At 44.5% G+C, this 21,648-nt stretch overlaps 1 protein-coding gene across 1 annotated transcript in view; it reads left to right on the top strand.

Moving 5' to 3' along the window:
* Positions 1-16,317: 16,317 nt before the first annotated feature.
* Positions 16,318-21,648, top strand: part of il1rapl2 (interleukin 1 receptor accessory protein like 2) — an 859,242-nt gene continuing 853,911 nt past the window's right edge. The window contains exon 1 of the mRNA XM_033030273.1: positions 16,318-17,105. The gene's annotated coding sequence lies outside the window, so the exon portion shown is untranslated. The remainder of the gene's footprint in view (positions 17,106-21,648) is intronic.

Here is a 21,648-nt window from a genome sequence, read left to right as displayed (position 1 = left end):
CAACATAACAAACAATAACAGTGACATTTCCCTTTTTAAGTATGCAGACGATATGGCCCTGGTGGCCCACATCAAGGATCACACTTCTCTGGCTGCCTACTATCAGCAGGTCAACACCCTGATGCTGTGGATCAAAGAGAGCTCTCTGGAGCTTAACATCTCCAAGACCAAGGAGCTGTGTTGTGGGGGGAGGCGAACATCTTCCCCCCAACCTCTCTTTGAACCTCTGAGGCTGAATGGGCAGACAGTTGAGCAGGTAGAGGCCTTTAGATACCTGGGCACAGAGATCGACACCCGCCTGTCCTTCTCCCAACACACAGACTCTGTGTACAAGAAGGCACAGCAACGCCTGTTCCTGCTGAGGAAACTCAGGAGCTTTGATGTCAGACAGGACATTTTAACAGCTGTCTATAAATCACTTATAGAATCTGTACTCACCTTTAACATCACATCCTGGTTCACCCTCACCTCTGTCAAAGACAAATCAAAGCTTTCCCGGATCATCAATCAAGCAAGCAAAATAACTGGCAAAACTCAAAATCAATTATCAGTACTCCACACCCAGGCAGTTAAAAGGAAAGCCAACCTCATTACACAGGATCCCACCCACCCCCTGCACAAGTCCTTCCAACTTCTGCCATCAGGCCGCCGATATAAAGTCCCCCTATCCAAGAAAAACATCCACAAAAACTCACTCATACCCATTGCCATAAACAGCTTAAATAAAAAATGAACAAGGGACAAATTAACCCTGACGCACTGTCACTTTACACGTATCCACAACTTTTATCTTGTCTATTTTTATAGTTTCTAATCTTTATACTTGCTTTTAAGATCTATACACACTGTGTGTGCTCGCAGAAATCTGTGTTGTATGTACATTGTCCTGTTTGTATGTGGAGCCACGTCAAAGAAGATTTTCTGTTACGACAGACAATAAAGTTTTCTGAATCTGAATCTGAATCTGAATGTGCTTTATTGATGCTTCCAACGCCTTTGATCGTGTTAATCACAGAAAGCTTTTTGTTAAAATTAGTCAAAAACGGGTGCCTAAATACATTGTGAGAATTCTGGCTTACTGGTATGCCCACCAGACTATGCAAATACAATGGGGCAATAGGGTCTCAGCCCCATTTGGGATTAGCAATGGTGTTAGACAAGGGGGGGATTTTGTCCCCATTCCTTTTTAATCTTTATATTGATGATCTGTCCAAACAAGTGAAATCCTGTAATACTGGGTGGATGATTGGTAATACTCTAGTGCAGTGGTTCCCAACCTTTTTAAGCTCATGGCCCCCTTGGGATCTTTTAATTTTTCTGTGGCCTTCCCCTGACATTATTAGCGGAAAAAAAGTACTTCAATATTATAATACCTTCCATAAAAATATCAGTGTCTATTAATTGCACATATATTCTCTTTTATTCTATTCCACAAACATCAACAATATTTCAACTACATAGATTTAAATTTATTAGAACTGAAATTTAGGAGGCAACAGGGTGGTAGCTCTGTGGCCCCCTTCATTGAACCTGTGGCCCCCTAAATCCCAATTTTTTTCTGTGGCAACCCTGAAATTTGCCATGGCCCCTTTGGGAAGATGTCGCTGTTTAGAGCATATTGCACACCACTCTATACTACGCACCTGTGGTCGATCTATGGAAAGACAAGTTTGCAGAGACTAAAGGTGGCCTATAATGATGCCATGAGAACACTGCTAAGGAAACCTCGATGGTGTAGTGCCAGTAACATGTTTGTGGCTGCAGGAGTCAGTACTTTAGAAGCTATCCTAAGAAATCATATGTATAAATTAATTTGCAGAATAAATGACTAGGGAAAAATGGGGTATTGACTATTTCCCCTTTGATTTCAATCAGTTCAGATATTCAACTGCACTCTTATGAACCCAAGTCCTCCCAATTTTCATGACATGATTTCCACATCACTTACACACAGAATTATGTCTTTCCATTGTGCAGTAGTTCATTCAGAGCACAGTAGGTACATTTAGACGGTGGAGTCAAAAGTCAAAGTGTTTAATGATCAAATGTATCGAAAAACTGAATAATGAAATTCTTACTTGCAGAACATATTTCTTGTATATAACATAATAAAGAAAAAAAGTTCAATACATTAAAAAAAATCTATATTAGTGCCAAAAGCCCTAAATCCCTAGTGCAACCAAGACAGTTTGTAGTTTGGCTGGTGTTTAGTGTTCAAGAACTGATGGTTGTTGGAAACAAGGTTAGGAACAGGGGTAAAGAAATCTGGAGACAAAGGCAAAAGCTATTTATTATTTTAAAGTCTTCAGTGGTTCCAAGATCCCAAATCAGAAGAGAATTATACAACAATCATTGCCAAGAAGGAACATCAAATAATGTAATAGACTACATTGCTGTAAAAAAGAGTTAATAAATTTATTTCATCAGCTTTAATAACAGGTAAAGTAAATTACTCCACATTCGCTCTGGATATGACTCTCATATTTCGTTTGGGTAGTTTACACCCCAGTGGTATGAACATTGACTTCTCTAACTTCAAATAACCCTTGCTTTCCCTCTCTTCCCAGTTCTCCCACCAGTCTTACTGTCTCCGACTACATTCTATCTCTGTCCCGCCCACTCCCCTGACATCAGTCTGAAGAAGGGTCTCGACCCGAAACATCACCCATTCCTTCTCTCCAGAGAATGCCTGCCCGCTGAGTTGCTCCAGCATTTTGTGTCTACCTCCGTATAACTTGATATTGTTAGTGGATATGTAGGAAAGAAGCCACATATAAAGTGTCAACAATAATGCTTTTCCCAAGCATCTAAAACCACTTGTATAACTGATTAAAAATTTGATAATTCAGCTGTGAAATGCATAATACTTTTCAGTTGTGACACAGTAACAAAACGAGCAAAATGTTTTTCACCAAGCACACCATGGGAGGTGTTAATAAAGTGTGCCCTTGCAAAACAGCAGAGTAACTAACAAGGATGGAAGGTGGGATATGAATTTGAAACTAACAATTCGTTAGTTTAACTCAGTGGACAGGCGGCATCTCTGGAGAGAAGCAATGGGTGACATTTCGGGTCGAGACCCTTCTTCAGTCTGAAGAAGGGTCTCATCCCGAAACATCACCCATTCCTTCTCTCCAGAGATGCTGCCTGTCCTGTTGAGTTACTCCAGCTTTTTGTGTCTATCTTCAGATTAAACCAACATCTGCAGTTCCTTCCTGCACAATTCGCTAGTTTAATTTAGTTTAGTAGTTTATTGTCCTGTGTACCAAGCTACAATGAAACATTTCTTGTTGTGTGCTATCCAGTCAGTGAGAAAACAATACATGATTACAATTGAGCCATCCACAGTGTACAGATGCAGAACAATGAGAATAACATTTAGTGCACTATAAAAATCAGAAAAGTCCGATTAAGGATAGTCTGAAAGTTTAGCTCAGGATCGCCCACCAGTTGGTGTAACGAAGGTTCAGTTGCCTGATACAGCTGGGAAGAAACTATCCCTGAATTTAGAGGAATGCATTTTCACACTTTTGTATCTCTTGCCTGGTGGGAGAGGGGAGAAGAGGGAGTGGCCGGGGTGGACTCATCCTTGATTATGCTGGTGGTCATGCTGAGACAGCATGATGTGTAGATGGAGTCAGTGGAAGGGAGGCTGGTTTGTGTGATGGTTTGGGCTTCATCCACAATTCCCTGCAATTTTTTGCGGTCTTGGATGGAGCTGTTCCCAAACCATGCTGGGATGCTTCCCGATGAAATACTTTCTACGTCACATCTGTGGAATTGGTGAGAGTTGTCGGGGACATGCCGGACATCTGAAGCTAGCTAAGGAGGTAGAGCTGAGACTGAGAAACAGAAGTCTGGTATCATGACTGACACAAATGCATGGAAGGTAAAATAGTAGCAGAGTAGGCATAAGGAAATAGAGAGCGTGAGAGAGGGGGATGTAACAACACATTACTCCAACTGTTCAGGGGAATGATCTAACAATTCTCAGTTACTGAAACTAAATAGTAACCAGTAATAATACATTTGCTTTTCATTTATCTTGGGAAGATTGCACCATTGATTAAGTCCTGACTATGTAAAGACATGAAGGATAACAGCGCAGGAGTGGAAGGGGTGAGGAAATAGAGGGCCAACAAACCAGCCCTAGATCCATTGAATTGGGACCTTCCTTGCTGCAATACACATTGCACAGCACAGCAGCTAATTAACATGCTTTTATATTACAAAACCTCACAGATTTGCAGACCTCACAAACACACCTTGTTATAATTTCATATCACAACAGATAATTCAAGAAGCATAATTTTCCCACAGGAAGCCTTGGACTTGCTATGATTAAACATTAGTTTATATCCATGTTGATGATCAAAAATGGAGGAAAAGTTGCAAAAAAATGAAAATAAATTAAAATAATCAATTTCTGTCTGTTTTGTGAGATCTCTATTACCTTGGGCAGTGCAGCGTCAGAGACCCAGGTTTCTCACTGTGCCAGAGACCCCAGTTCGATCCTGACCTCGGATGCTGTCTGAGTAGTGTTTGCATGCTCTCTTTGTGACCACATGAGTTTCCTCTGGATGCTCCAGTTTTGTCACATCTCAAAGGCGTGCGGGTTTATAGTTTAGCTGGCCTCTGCAAAAAACGCCCCAAATGTGTCGGGAGTGGATGCAAAAGTGGGATACACAGAACTAGTCTGATTGATGGTCGGCATACACTCGATGGGCTGAAGGGCCGTGTCCATGCTGTATCTCTAAACTAAATTAAAGAGTATGGCACAGGAACAGGCCCTTTGACCATGTTATGGGGGAGGAATAGTCAGAGCTAATAACTAGTAAATAAGGATGTGGATTGTGTTAATATGGTGACAGGGAACCGCGGACAAAGCCTAAAAGTAGAGATAAGTGATGACACCCAAGTTTCAGGAACTTATTGATTATTTGGATAATAATCAATTGTGGATAATCATTTTATTTTGCAATCAAGACCTAGTTTTGCTGTTAATCCTCTGTGTAACATTGTCAGCTGAGAATGTAAAAGCTGTACCAAAGTTGTGCTCTGGGAATCAGCTTTGACTGGTCTCCTGGTGAGCACCAGTTTTGATAAAATGCCCAAACACCAACTCACACGGCCTTTCCAATTGCCCTAAAATCAATTTTGCAAGAAATCTGGAATCCGGCATGAACTGCTGGTAGGATTTGAAAATGACCAAAGATTACTTTCAGGAATGTCCAAAGATGATCATAATTGGTTGCATTTATCATCTGACATTGCACTTGAGGTAATTTCATCTCACTGGTAAAAATGCATTAGACATCTAACCTTCCAGGAAAATAGGATTGACTAACTGATTTGAAGTTTAGTCAATTTTATTAATTCCAAAAATAGCAATAATTATAAGATGAATGTAAAAGGTCAATCAGCTCCTTGGAATTAAAAGTAAAACAGAATAGAAATTGGTAATTTGAAACAATTTGAATTAAAAAAATTATGTGCATATTGAATTAGATATATGTAACCACTGAAGTTTTCATTTTACCCTAGTCCGTGTCTCCTGTACTTCAACTCACTACCCAAAATTCCCTTTGCACAGATTCCAGATTAGTTTAGTTTCGAGATACATCACGGAAACAAGCCCTTTGGACCACTGACCTGCGCCAACCAGTGATTCCTACACACTAACGCAATCCTACACACGGACAATTTATAATTTTACCGAAGCCAATTAACCTACAAACCTTTATGTCTTTGGAGTATGGGAGGAAACTGGAGCTGCTGGAGAAAACCCACACAGGTCATGGGGAGAATGTATAAACTCATGGCCATCCAAAGGGGGGGGGGGGTGCTTTGTGTGCGGTCGCACCCCCTTTTTTTCCCAGAGTAAGAAAAGTTCCCGAGGAAAAAAAATTCTGGTTCCATGATCTGGAGGGGGAAAAAATTGCGACCATCCGCGCCTGCGCAGTTGGGGGAAGCCAGTGACGCAGTATCGACGCAAAATGACACTGTCTCTCTGCGTGTGCGCAGTGGGCCCGGGCGGGATCAGATCACCATTTGCGAGGCGCCCAATCCGACCCACGGGATGATTTGGAAAAAAAGAGGAGTGCCCGTTTCTCTGGGCCTCGGGGGGGAGGGGGGGGGGCTGCGTTGTCTGCCCGCCCAGTCCATCGCCTCCATCCACGGCGTCGGCCGCTGGTCAGGAGACCGTTTTCCCATCGCGGGAGCGGGAATGACTGAATCTGAATCCAGTCCTGGCAGCGGCCATGACTCTGACACCAGACACCGCTCCGGCCGGGCCCTCGCCTCCCCCGCCGCCGGGCCCATTCCACCACCCCCCCCCCCACTGGTCCCACGCTATCTTCCGCCTTCGCCACAAACCCCCCCCCCCCCCCACTGGGCCCACGCAACCTTCCGCCCATGCCCCCCCCCCCTACTTGGTCTATGCCAGCTTCTGACATGCCAACCCCCCCGCCGGGCCCACACCACCTTCCGCTCTCGTCGAGCCCATGCCACCCCGCCGGCCCCAAGCCTTTCTTTTCCCCCCATGCGGCGGGCCCTCACCTCTCCACCTGCCACGGGCCCTCACCTCTCCACCTGCCACGGGCCCTCACCTCTCCACCTGCCACGGGTCCACACCTTGGGTTTAGACTCCCTGTTACCTGCTGCGACAGGCAAGAAGAGTGTTTAATTGTATATGCTACAATGAAATCATTACTTGCTGCACCATAACAAGTGTGCAATCACAGTATTCATAGATAACACAATATTCATTCATATAACCATTGTCTATTCATAGATAACACAATAAACAAAAAAAACAGTAATACGTCTGGAGTATTGAGTACAATTTTGGTCCCCTAATTTGAGGAAGGACATCCTTGTCATTGAGGCAGTGCAGCGTAGGTTCACAAGATTGATCCCTGGGATGGCGGGACTGTCATATGAGGAAAGATTGAAAAGACTAGGCTTGTATTCATTGGAGTTTAGGATGAGGGGGATCTTATAGAAACATATAAAATTATAAAAGGACTGGACAAGCTAGATGCTGGAAAAATGTTCCCAATGTTGGGCAGTTCCAGAACCAGGAGCCATAATCTTTAAATAAAGGGGAGGCCATTTAAGACTGAGGTGAGGAAAAACTTTTTCACCCAGAGAGTTGTGAATTTGTGCAATTCCCTGCCACAGAGGGCAGTGGAGGCAAAATCACTGGATGGATTTAAGAGAGAGTTAGATAGAGCTCTAGGGACTGGTGGAATCAAGGGATATGGGGAGAAGGCAGGCACGGGTTATTGATTGGGGACGATCAGCCATGATCACAATGAATGGTGGTGCTGTCTCAAAGGGCTGAATGGCCTCCTCTTGCACCTATTTTCTATGTTTCTACGTTAAAAATCATTCTATGGAGCGGCACAGTGGCGCAGCGGTAGAGTTGCTGCCTCACAACGCCAAAGACCCGGTTTCAATTCTGATTACGGGTGCTGTCTGCGTGGAATTTGTACGTTGTCCCTGGGACCGCGTGGATTTTTTCCGGGTGCTCCGGTGTCCTCCCACGCCCCAAAGGTTAATTGTCCTCGGTAATTTGTAAAATTGTCCCCAGTGTGTAGGATAGTGCTCGTGCACGGGGCGATCGCTGGTCGGTGCGGACTCGGTGGTCTGAAGGGCCTGTTTCCGTGCTGTATCTCTAAAGTCTCAAAATCCCCAAAGTTCTTCATGCAACCAAGACGGTTCATAGTTTTTAGATTAGTTGGTGTTTGTAGTGTTCAAGAGGTCGATGACTGTTGGGTAGGAGCTAAAGAAGGGTCTCGACCCGAAACGTCACCCATTCCTTCTCTCCAGAGATGCTGCCTGTCCCGCTGAGTTACTGCAGCATTCTATGTCTACCTTTGAGTTAAAAAAAACCTAGCATCTGCAGTTATTTTTCTACAGATTTTTTTGTTTAGTTCAGAGATACAATGTGGAATCAGGCCCTTTGGCCCATCAAGTCCGCGCCGACCAGCGACCCCTGCACACTACCACTATCTCAAACACACTAGGGACAATTTACAATTATACCACGCCAATTAACCTACATCTTTAGAGTGTGGGAGGAAACTGGGGGGAGAGGGGCGAGAGGCCGTTGGGGAGGGGAGAGAGGCCAGGGTGGGGAGGGGTAGAGGGGCCGGGGGGGTGAGAGGAGGGTGGGAAGAGAGGAGAGGGGGAGAGAGGAGAGGGGGAGAGAGGAGAGGGGGGAGAGAGGAGAGGGGGGAGAGAGGAGAGGGGGGAGAGAGGAGAGGGTGGAGAGAGGGGGGAGAGAGGAGAGAGGGGAGAGAGGGGGGGAGGGAGAGGAGGAGGGGAAGGGAGCCAGGAGCAGTGAAGGAGGGAGCAGTGTGGAGCGAGCAGCAGGGGGGAGCGAGCAGCGGGGAGCAGCATCACTCACAGCACGAGCAAGACGACGCAGACCCATTGTGACATCATCAGCGAAAGCTGTTTTTATTTCAAAGTTTTGTCAGAATCTTGAACAATATCATTAATAATTCGAGAACTAAAGCATGACATTTTCAGATAACACGATTTCGGGCTCCAGAGAGAAAGTCTCTATCGGAATATGTAACATTTTTACCGTTAGCGCGTCGTGTTTTCGAGAGATGTGATTATACACATACACACACACATCCAAGATCAGAATTTTATAAGTATAGAGATGTTATTATATATTTTTATATGTTATTGAATAAAAATCAAGAATTATAAATTCACATTACAAAAATGATTTCACAATTCAGTAGTACTGATTTTCAGTATTCCATGCAAAATACTGATTTTCAAAAATCCAGTTTCTGTGTTGTACATTCTATTGCATTTGTGTGAGAAATGCCGATTTTCTCATCAAAATACTGATTTTCAGCCATCAAAATTACGGAAATGTTTGGTGAACCTTGCAGCTCTGCAATTATTCACAATCACATTGTGTTTGAGAATTCAAAATGTGATTTGTGATGTGGTTTATGAGTCAACATGGAACTAGAATTTGTTATAATGGAATGACAGTAAAATAGGTTAGTTTGAAAGCGATCCTAGTAATGTAAATGCACCATTTAGTTTGACTTCAATTTTCATGATGGAAATTGAAGTTGAACTAAATGTTGTATTCGCATCACTATTCCATGTTGAAATTGATGTGAGGTGAAGTTGTTAGGTCAGGAGGACCATTAAAGGTGCACTGCACACACTAACACAGTCTAACAGTAACAGGCAATCATATCAATACACAAAACATTTTCTAAAAAAGGTTTTCTTTACTGCAAAAACTTACAGTATTTTATTTGCAGTTTTTGCATGTTCCTTTGTACCATTTTACATAACATTTTACAACAGTACAACTTGATTATTAAAACAAGGACAACTTAAATTCTTGATTTAAAAAATGTATACAACAATGATCCCAATCATCACATTCCACCCACGCATTACTCTTGACTCAACTAAAATTATTTCTGAAATATTGGTCATAAAATTGGTGCAAAAATGCTCCAAAATAAGGCTCAGAATGCACTAGAGAGCAACTAAAACCCCAGAGCCTGGCCACAAGGGACTTCGCCCTTAAGATGTGCGTTGTGCGCACATTATTTCACATAACATTTTTGTAATCCTGTCATGCCACCCCCCTTTTTGAAAAGCTTCGTACGGGCCTGAAACTCCACACAGCTAGCACCCATAGATAGACACAAAATGCTGGAGTAACTCAGCAGGACAGGCAGCATCTCTGGAGAGAAGGAATGGGTGATGTTTCAGGTGGAGGCCCTTCTTCAGACTCACCCTTACACCCGTGGTCAGGATCGAACCTGAGTCTCTGGCGCCGTGAGGCAGCAACTCTACTGCTGCACGACTGTGCTGCCACAGATTCCAGATAAGACCATGATATATTTGCAAATAATCTTAGTTAAATGTGGTTGAAACATGCAGCTCTTGTGCAAGCAGCATACAAGATTGTTTAGCCCTATTAGCCCTTTGCCATCTTCTCTTTTATTGAGGGATGTTCCATGGAGATTGTGGAGATTGCAATGAGGCTAGCTTTTACATGATTCCAGACATATCAAAACAGTTACAAATTATAACAATTTTTCAAATATATATATATTTAATAATTAAAAATTAAAAAATGTAAACATTCCAATGAGGTGGATAGTAGCTTAGGATTTCCAATGAGTGGGTGATAGGATGAATCAGGTGCCTGATAACAGCTGGGCCGAAATGGTCCCTGAATCCGAAGGTGTGCATTTTCACACTTCTGCACCTCTTGTCTTATGGGAGAGGGGAGAAGAGGAAGTGACCCAGGTAAGGCTGGTCCTTGATTATGCTGCTGGCCTTGCTGAGGCAACCTGAAGTGTAAATTGAGTCAATTGAAGGGAGGTCAGCTTGTGTGATGGCCTGGGCTGTGTCAACAATCCTCTGCAATTTCTTGCGGTCTTTGGTGGAGCTATTATAATGAAGGAAACATTACTATTTTGTATAGTTTACAAATTAATATAATTTTCTGTATGTATTAGCAAGGAGTTGGGTCAATGCAGGAAAACATAGCCTATGTTGCTTAAAATTGAGACACAAGGAACTGCAGATAATGATCTATAAACATACATTGTAAAGTGCTGCAGTAACTTAGCAGATCTCTGGAGGAGTGGGATAGAGTATGCTTTGGGTTGGGACCCTACTTCAGATTGTCTTCAAGCTGCTTTAAGTTAGCTTATCATCCACTCACACTTAGAAATACAAGCACAGCTGTCAATAATTGGTTTGATTTAAATTGGTGAACAGGATTAGAATCCTTCAATTTTTGCAATTAAAAAAATATGGGAAACACCAACATTTAGGGGATCATCTCGGCAGTTTGAAGAAATCACCAAGAAGTAATCTAAAATAATTGATGAAGGATTGGCAGATGCTTGTTTATAAAAGAAAAAAGACACAAATGTTGGGGTAACTCAGCTGGTCAGGCAGCATCTCTGGAGAAAATGAATATGTGATGTTTTGGGCCGAGACCTTTCTACAGACTGATTGTCTGAAGGGGTGGCGCAGCGGTAGAGTTGCTGCCTTATAGCGCCAGGGATCCGGATGCGGTCTGCACAGAGTTTGTACATTCTCCTTGTGGCTGCATGTGTTTCCTCCAGGTGCTCTGGTTTCTTCCCATATTACAAAGATGTGCAGATTTGTAAATTAATTGTTTTTGGTAAAATTGTCCGTAGTATGTAGGATAATGTACTGGGTGATTGCTGGTCAACACGGACTCGGTGGGCCAAAGGGCCTGTTTCCACGCTGTATCTCTGAAGTCTAATGATGCTGCCTGACCTGCTGAGTAACACCACATTTTATGTGTGAAATAATTAATGAATCTTTGAAATAATATTGATGGGATTATTTGCTAGTCCTGAGTGTATGATTTGTAGTGTGTGTTTAAGAAGGCATTAACTGAAAAAATAGCACCAAATCGGCAGCATTGACATCAAATGTGTTGGACACTTGACTGCTGGCATGACTTGTCTGCATTGCATACCTCAAGCAACATTTACCTGCATACACTCCAACCTCTTTATCAGTGGTGCCTAATATTAATTGAGCATCCCCGAATGCTGTCTACAACACTCAAACAATGGATATTACCACATCTAATCATATTTCCAATGGTATTATTGGGAACAAATCCACAGCATGTTACAGAGATCTTTAATGTTCTCAATTAAGCAATTACAGGACTGACCAAAAATGTATTGAGAATAGTTCCCATTACAGCACAAAATATTAATGAAAATCAACAAATGTTCAAGAGCTCTTTGAATTAATATTAATTACATATCGCTGGCCAGATTCAAACTCACAATGAGCTGCAAACCCATTTGATTTTCATTATTTAGTATTCAAGGCTCAACATTACTGGAAATTAGATTAAATAAAGGCAAAATTGAAGATTTTGGTCATTGTGCTTTACTTCAAGAGACATGTATAATGAGACATACATTTTTAAGTTGATGTTAGCAATGAACAAAAGGGAAATTAAGCCAAGAATGGATTGGGGAGTTTTGTCAGTGATTTATTAGAGAGTGATTGAGTTCCATTAATGCACCAGGGCAAATCAATTTATGCAAGGATGTGTTCAACTTATGCTTATGCTCCTGGACTAATAATTCAAAGACCTCACTAATGATCTGAAAACGGTTCAAATTCAGCTCTACCAGCTGTTAAATTCAAAGTAATATTCGATTCAAAATCATTTGGATTAAAATAACATTTGATATTAAGCTTGTTGACCATGATATGGTGGATTAGTTCACAAAGGCTTTGGGTACAGGGGTGGCACAGTGGCCAGCAGTAGAGTTGCTACCTTAAAACACCAGAGACCCGGGTTCGATCCTGACTACGGGTGCTGTCTGTACGGAGTTTGCACATTCTCCCTGTGACCACGTGGGTTTTTTCTGGGTGCGTCGCTTCTACTCATAATCCAAAGATGTATAGGTTTGTAGGTTAATTGTCTTCGGTAAAATTGTGGATAGCACCAGTGTGCAAAGTGATCGCCGACTGGCACAGACTTGGTTGGCCAAAGAGCCTGTTTCCAAGCTGTATCTCTAAAGGATACTACTTGCTCTGCCTATCCTTTTGCTGCCAATTTTTTTGTGGTTCCAGATGCTTACCAACGTGATTTTTGCCTTTAATCTCCTCTAAAATAAATCTCCCCTGAAATATGAATGAATGCTTTGTTGGCAGCTTATCCGCCACCTGCGTGACGTGCAAATGACACCCCTTTGAGGGATAGGCCCTTAAAACCAAAAACAAGGGCAGCACAGTGGTGCAACGGTAGAGTTGCTGCATTACTGTGCCAGCACCGATGGTTGGCGGGGACATGTTGGCCAAATGCTATCAAGTCTTCGAAAAGTGCCATGGACTTTTATTTTACATCTACCAGAGAGGACATTGTGAAAAGAGTGGATAGAAGATTTACAAGGATGTTGCCAGGATTCGGGGGTCTGAGTTATAGGGAGAGGTTGGGCAGGCCAGGACTTTATTCCTTGCAGTGCAGGAGGCTGAGGGGTGATCTTATGGAGATGCATAAGATTATAAGGAAAATAAATAAGGTGAATGCACAGAGTAGGGGAATCAAGAACCAGAGGACGTAGGTTTAAGGTGAGAGGGGAAAGATTTAATAGGAACCAGAAAGGCAACCTTTTTGCTCGGATGGAACAAGCTGCCAGAGGAGGTAGTTGGGGCAGATACTATAGCAGCATTTAAAAGACACTTGGACTGGTACATGGATTGGAAAGGTTTAGAAGGATATGGGCCAAACATGGGCAATTGGAACTAGCTTAGATGGGGCACCTTGGTCGGCATGGACGAGTTGGGACGAAGGATTTGTTTTTGTGCTGTATGACTATGACTTTATCAGAAAGACAGATAATTTCTATTTAAGTTCTCATTTGAAGGACAGCAATCCCGTCATTGAGACCTTTGTTTTCAAGTGGTACTAAGCTTCTGTCCACAGTGAGATTCACTGAGATGTGGAACATTTGCATTAACAACCTATTTCCATTCACCACCTCCACTTTCAATGGGGGGTCACTGGAAATTGATTGTTGATGCAAACTCGAGGATATTCCTCTGCCTTTTCTCTCAATGCCACCAAGATACAATAAAACACAAAGTGCTTGAATGATAAAGGGCTGCACGGTGGCGCAGCAGTAGCCTTGTAGCGCCAGAGAACCGGGTTCGATCCTGACTACGTTGGTGCTGGCTGTACGGAGATTGTACATTCTCCCTGTAACCTGTGTGAGTTTTCTACGGATTCCTCCCACACTCCGTAGACGTACAGGTTTGTAGGTTCATTGACTTGGTAGAAATCTAAATTGTCCTTAGTGTGTGTTGGATGGTGTTAATGTGCGGGTCGGTGCAGCCTTGGTGGGCTGAAGGGCCTGTTTCCACGCTGTATCTCTAAACTAAGCTTAAACTAAAGATAGACACAAAAAGCTGGAGTAACTCAGTGGGACAGGCAGCATCTCTGGAGAGAAGGAATGGGTGACGTTTCGGGTCGAGACCCAGCAGGTCAGGCAGCATCTGTGGAGGGAATGGAAGGCAACGATTCTTCACGCATTGTTGTAGGGGGAAGAAAGCTGGAAAAGAGAGGTCAGGATGGGACAAAGCCAGTTTGTTTTAGGTACACTTTGGTTGGTTTTAATTTCCATTCACAGAACCTGGGCATTGTGTTCCCACATAATTGGCAGTTTCTCACAGCTCAGTACATAGCTAAATTGTTATTTCAGAGGAGATTTAATACACAAATCACATTGGTAAGCATCTGGAACCACAAAAGACTTGGCAGCGTCAGGATAGGTGGAGCAAGTATTACGGTTTTGACTTTAGACTAGATACAGTTTGGAAGCAGGTCCTTCGGCCCACAGAGCCCATGCCGGCCAACGATCGCCCCATACACAAGCACTATCCTACACACTAGGGACAATTTACAATTTTACCAAAGCCAATTAACCTGTACGTCGTTGGAGTGTGGGAGGAAACCAGAGCACCCAGACAAAACTGTGGTCACAGGTGGAATGTGCAAACTCCGTACAGACAGCACCCGTAGTCAGGATCGAACCCGGGTCTCTGGCACTGTGAAGCAGCGGTTCTACCAGTTGCGCCACCATGTGATATTAATCACAAGCTCGGGTGCGTGCATTGGGGTGAATGAGACATGAGACATCAGTTAGAGTGGCAGAGGGGAAAGTAGGAAGTGTTCTGACCTTCAAGTCAATAGCACCGATTTATTTGTATTGTACCCACTCACCCCAGGAAGGGTTGTGGAGTTTCCCAGTTGGAGACCCATCTTACTCAGAATCAGAGACTGCTGGAGGTTGAGGGAAGACCTGGTAGAAGTATATACTATTTTGAGGCATACAAAGGGTAGACATTAAGAACCTTTTTTCCCCCTGGGTGTAAATATCAAAGACTAGAGGTAATAGCTCTAAAGTGAGGGAGCAAAGGTTGAAGGAGATGTACTGGGTGGTGGATGCCTGGAAGGTACTGCCAGGTGGTGGTTTTAAGAGGCTTTTAGATGGGCACATGGATGTACAGGGAATGAGTGTATATTGACCATGAGCAGGTAGAGGAGGCATCATATTCCACACGGACATATTGGTCTGAAGAGCCCGCCCCTGTGCTTTACTGTTCTATGTTCTATTCATTAAGCCTTAAATGAGAAAGATAACTATTGAGGGCTTTTTTTGTTCCCGTCTCTGAAAAAGAACTGACGTCGGCACGTTGAGCTAAATTGATCTGATTTATACAATGTGAACACCCACGCCGAGTAACCCGGGAAAGATTGCAGCCAGGATTAGCCGAGCTGTTAACAATAAATCACCATAAACTGCAGAGTAATCTGGAGTTTGGAGAATCACACATATATATCCAGCCGGTCCGGCGAAGATCTTAATACAAAAATCTTTATATAGAAATCTTTCAATTTAGGAATTCCCACAGCGGCTATAGTTTCTGACCGTCTTTGTCGTTACCTGTTTGTGTGACTTGTGGTTTCACTAATTCCTGACAGGCGCAAGCCCTGTGATTAATATATTTCCACAGCGACCGGGTGTATTAATTATGACTCCTGGCGTGACCTGTCATTTCTACGGTGGATGAGGAAGCTTCAACGACCGAGTCGAATCAAAAACTTCAAACCATGCGGTGATCTCAATCTTTCCTTCCCCAAAGGTCTTAATTCCAACCCTTCCACCCAGGGCGCTTTTAGAAATTAACTCCTCCCGTGTGGCATTTAATTTCACATGATGTTCACTAATACTCTCCTTTTAAGACACTTGTAAATCGCCCCCATGTTTTAAAGTTACACGGTTTCCTTTCACGGTGACTGAATTTGCAAGGAATAAAGAGGAGATATACAAGAGTCGATAGCCAAGTTGATCTCATTAAAACAAACGTTTTTATTTCAAATGCAACGTGTGGCTGTTTCATCCGTGATCCGATCCAAGATTTGCTGCAATTTGCACAATGCAAAGTCGACCCAATCTTGCATTAATTCCACCAGGCGGCGACAGCGGTGTGGGGGACATTGTTGGTCGGGGGAGGAATATGGGGGGTTTCGCTTAGGGAGCTCAGACTGTGCACGCGTATTTATATATATATAAAAAATGCATTAATGTATTGCATCTATTCACCGCGTCTCTGAGAATGAGAAGAGGGGGGTTGGAGTGGAGAGAGAGAGAGAGAGAGATAATGAAGTGTGCCAGTGCTAAGTGATGGTGCTATATTCCAGGGAGCGCCGCACTCTGTAAATGGCAAGTGAGCGAGTTTAGGAGAAGGCTCGCTCTTCCAGATCGCCACTGCGTGTGTGTGTGTGTGTTTTTTTTTTGCGCAGAAATAGTGGTGAGCATCTGCGCGTTCTACAGAGCACAGTGGTTTGAGAGAGCAAGAGAGAGAAGCAGTTTGGATGTTCGGTCGGTGTTGCTGAGAATTTCAGCATCATGTAATAAGCAATAAGCCGGAGCAGGGAGAGAGAGAGAGAGAGAGTTTTCTCCCGGAGCATGAATGGCAAGGATGAAGCAATGGACAGTTTGATTCCTGCTGTCTAATCCAAGCTAAGAAAAGGCATGCCAGTCAATTGAAACTGCGCCGGGAAGAAGCTGGTCTGTACGGTCGCGGATACAGGCGTGTGGTTCAAAACTGCACGGGTTTCTCACTATGAGCGAAATCAGACCAGGGATTTGAATTGTTTTGTGTGTGAGAGAGTTAGGGGGGAGAAGAGGGTGGATGTTGCAGGATTGATCACTGCATAGGCTCATTGATTGAAGGACTCCCGTGTCATAAGACATCTATCCGCCTTCCGGGGGAACACTCGCCCGCCCGAGATGAACTGATTTTGTGGAGGGAGATCGTCGCAGGGTGACCGGGATCCGAGGAATGCCCGCAGCAGGCACGCCGCTGCCGCCGCCGCCGCCGCCTTCACATCGGGGGGACGCAAGCAGCCTGCAGAACCGTGCGGCCAACCCCGGCAATTGAACCAACTTTGCGGGGACGGACACAGACAGGCGCGCAAATTGCGACCCGCAATACCTCCGCACTTGAAATTCCTGGGGATACCGGTAAGACGCCCACGTGCTAACAGCACAATTTCACCTTGCTGCGATTTCATGATAGAATAAGCGCAGAGGAACGGTATTTATTCAACGTAACGGGATGGGCAGAACGGAAAATAAATTGGTCACTTCGTTAAAATGCAACGAGGGTTTACAGTTATCTGACTCCAACGTTTAGTTAACTGAAGTTGTTTATTTTCTTTAATTAATCCGGTGACCCTGGCCTTAGTTCAGCCGGGTCTTGTATAAGGTACCTTGCAAGTTCCGTGTGTTCCCAATGTACATCAATAGCTGTATAATGCTTGGAAATGTAAGCTGTGAGGGGGCGTACCTCGCATGGCCAGATATTAAACAACCACTTGCGACAAACTGTCCGTGGACACCTACAAATTATTGACGTTTGGAAAACTTATTTGCAGAGGCCTTGTTCAAACGCAGGGCAAGTCGACAAAAGCGCGTCGCCTACACTTTGTACACTTGAAAGGAAATAAGAGAGTTTAATTGTCATATTACCGACAGTGGAGCAGTAAGATTCTTACTTGCAACAGCTTACAGACTTGTTACCTGAATATTGTGTTGACATGTTATTTAAAAAACCCATGGATAATCCTACTCGTGTAAAAGAGCCCGAGGTTCGTAGTCTGTTCATGGAGTCAAAAGGAACTGCAGATGCTTGTTTACAAAAAAAGACAACGTGCTGGAGTAACTCAGTGGGTCAGACAGCTTCTCCATGTTCTTCAGAGATGCTGCCCGACCCGCTGAGTTACTCTAAATACAAGTTTTAAAGGGTTAGTTAATGATTTGTCGTGTTTAGGGTGGTTGAAATGGATGCGCTACAATGCCGAGAGCTACACTGCACGGGGTTTGTAATTCCCCTTGCTCTACCTATTGTACTTGAGTTCGGCTTGATTATTTTTATTTATGTATGTATTATGTGGTCGGTTTGGACAGCATGCAAATCAAAGCCTTTCATTGTACCTCGGTACACGTGACAATAACAAACTCAAACCAAACGCCTATCCCACCATCAAGAATGACGATACATCAGTTCGAAGAAGGGTCCCGACCCAAAACGTTATCTAACCATGTTCTCCAGGGATGCTACATGACCCGCTGGGTTACTCCAGCACTTTGTGCATGTTCTTCCAATGAAGATAAAAGTTGGGTTTCACGATTGATAAGGTGATTTCGGCGACACTTTGGTAGCCGCTTAGCAAGGCTGCTTGTTTCAAAGTGATTCATGAAGGAAACTCGGAATTCAGTCGGCTGTGGCAGCCTTTTGCAGTCACCCTCGCCGCAGAGACCCATCTCTAACGCTGAAGCAGCAAATGGGAGTGAAGCGGATGGGCGGGCGTCTAAACACAGCGGGGAACAATTTTGGGGATATTACTTTTTACAAAATGTTTCCAGTGTTTTGGCACGACTTGTTTTCTGGTAATGCAATTAAGATAGCGCGGTGTCGGGGAAAAATTAAGCGCGGAGGCCACATGCAGTAAATGAGAAGACTGCAATTGTTCGCCTTGTGAGAAGTGTCGCTGGTATCCCAATCCCCCTGATTGTCTATGTGTCTACCGCTCCAGCGAGTGGCTCAGTGTGATCATCCCCACAAACGACACTGCTGCTCCACTTAATGTACCACAGCGAACGACCATTTACTAGTACTAATTATGATGGGAACGCCGCCCGTTGCGGGTTAAACGGTGATAATTGTCACGATAAACAGCACAATCTATTGACCACTGGAGAAATCCCGACCCGGCGTCCGTTCGTGAGAATGTCAGCTCAAGATTGTGACTTCTATTTGTTTCTCGTTGACGCTGTACGTTAAATCTTGTCCCTTATTCGGAAGATACAGATCTCCTCTCCCACGTTGTATGCCGGGGCTGAATTCGAACCAAATGTCATGTTAAAACTTGCACCGAGACCTTCCTTGCAAAGGCTGAGAATTCACTCTGTAATTAAATTCTCCCAATTGATGGTAATCTCTGTTGCTGGCAGAGAGACGGTGGCTGATCAGTGGTGTTGATGGACTTCAGGTGGCCATGGATGTCTGCTTTCAGTCAGGGCTGATTAAAAGTTGGAGTGCACCCATCTGTATCGCTTCCATTCGAGGCACAGCGATGACTAATTGAACCCGTCACAAGAGCAAACAGCGGCCAAAGCGAAGGCGTTTGCGCTTCCGATCCTGGTGGCCCAAGGCTTCAATTTTCAGAGATACAGCGTGGAAACGCCCTTTGGCCCACCGAGTCCACGCCGACCATCGATCACCCGTTCACACACATTCTATCCCCCACCCAAGTTGCCGGCCCTGTTTTCTTCTGGCATTCTCTATCTTTCAGTCTGAAGAAAAGATCCGACCTGAAACGTCACCTATTCCTTTTCCAGACCAACATTCCTTGTCTATCTTCAACCTGCATGTCTTTGGAGTGTGGGAGGAAATCGGAGCACCCGGAGAAAACCCACGCGGTCTCGGGGAAAACGTACAAACTCCACACAGACAGCACCCGTAGTCAGGATCGAATAAGGGTCTCTGACGCTGCGAGGCAGCAATTCAGTGTGCCACCCATGGGCTTGTGTTGTGCAGAATGGGCCGAGTAAGGCCATTGGCTATACCATGCCCACACTTCCTGAAAACCCAAAGGATGACTTGTAATCTAGGGTGCCAATGGGGATACCTCTGGTGACCATTGACGACAGCATTTGGGGCAGCGCAGTTGGTGGAGCTACTGCCTCACTGCGCCAGAGACCCAGACCTTGAGTTCGATCCTGACCTCTGGTGCTGTCTGCGTGGAGTTTGCACATTCTCCACGCAACCACGTGGATTTCCTCCTGCATTCCACAACCGTGCTGGTCAAAAGTTAATTGGCCCCTGTAAATTGCCCATAGTGTGTGGGGAGTGGATGTGAAAGTAAGATGGAACTAGTGTGAATGGGTGATCAATGGTGACATGGACTCGGTGGGCTGAAGGGCATGTTTGCATGCTGTATCTCTATACTGGAAATCAGTGGCACTAGAGGTGCGGAGAGAGAGAGGGAATGCAAGGGTTACTTGAAATGAGAGGTCATATTCATACCGCTGGGTTAAAAGTTACCCACGCGAAACATGAGGTGCTGATCCTTCAATTTGAGTGTTGCCTCACTTTGGCAGTGGAGGAGGTCCAGGACATAAAGGTCGGTATGGGAAGGAGATTCAAATGTTTGAAAACCAGAAGATTAATTGGCTTTGTTAATTTGTCCTTGGTGTGTAGGATAGTGCTAGTGTATGGGGTGATGGTCAGTCGGTGGGCTGTAGGGCCCGTTTCCATGATGTGCATATAAAGGGGAATGGGAAATAAAATGTTGGGCAGTAATTCATAGTTGCCAATTGTAGTCCAACACACATTTAGGATGTGAGGGGAATCCAGCGGATCAGTGGGAACAGGTGCGTTGCAGGGATAATGTACAAACTCCACACAAAACATCTAAGGTTGGGATTGAGCTTACGTCACTGAAATAGTGTGGTAGCAACATTGCCGTTGCACTACTGTGCTATTCTTTCATGCATTTCCTGTTGTTATTTTACATTTTTTTAATATAGTATTTAAATTAAATGCAGGATAACTGAGTTTAGTGATACAGCATGGAAACAGGCCCACTGAGTCCACATTGACCACCTGTTCACACTAGTTCTATGTTATCCCACCTTTTCATCCATTCCCCACAGATTAGTGGCAATTTTACAGAGGCCAAACCGCACGCTTTTAAGATATGGGAAGATATCTCCTCTATCACAGGGAGAACGTGCAAACTCCACATGGTCAGCATGTGACGTCAGGATCAAGTCTGCATCTCTAATGTTGTGAGGCTGTGGCTCTGCTGCCTGTGCCACTGTGCCGCCCTCCAGCTTATCTTTGTAAAGCAAAGTTTGACACATAGCCATGGCAAGAGGTGTTAGAGCAGGTGATCATAAGCTTGGTTAGTTATCTTCATGGAGGACTGAGCAGGTTTGAGGCATTTAGGAGCTTTGTAGACGCAGTGTGGTGGTGGGATGGGGAAGGTGCAAGCAGTCAGAAAAAGAGAGTTGACAGACCTCTGAATTGATCTTCAGACTTCTTCTTCTTGCGTTTGAGGCAGCAGAGGTTATGCAACACCCTCCAGGCGCTGTAGCCAGTTCAATGTGCTGTTGTCGAGGGCCATGAGGTCTACCCCTCCACCAGGGGATCGGAGGACAGCACAGTCAAAAATGACGTGCTGTGCTGTTTGCTGGTCTGCTCCACACACGTAGGCTGCTGATGAACGATACATGTCCTTAAAGATACAGGTACAGCACAGAAACAGGTCCTCCAACCTACCGAGTCCATGCCGGCCAGCATTCGCCCCCCCCCCCCCCCTACACTAGCACTTTCCTACACACTAGGGACAATTTACAGAAGCCAATTAACCTCCGAACCTGCACATTTTTGTGGGAGGAAACTGGAGCACCCGGATAAAACACACGTGGTCACAGGGAGAACGTACATACAGCACCCCTGGTCAGGATTGAACCCGGGTCTCTGGTGCTGAAAGGCAGC

Source organism: Amblyraja radiata, chromosome 12, assembly GCF_010909765.2.
Source record: "Amblyraja radiata isolate CabotCenter1 chromosome 12, sAmbRad1.1.pri, whole genome shotgun sequence".
NCBI lineage: Eukaryota > Metazoa > Chordata > Chondrichthyes > Rajiformes > Rajidae > Amblyraja > Amblyraja radiata.
The sequence above is the reverse complement of the archived record's forward strand: the minus strand, read 5'-3'. Positions and strand labels throughout refer to the sequence as shown.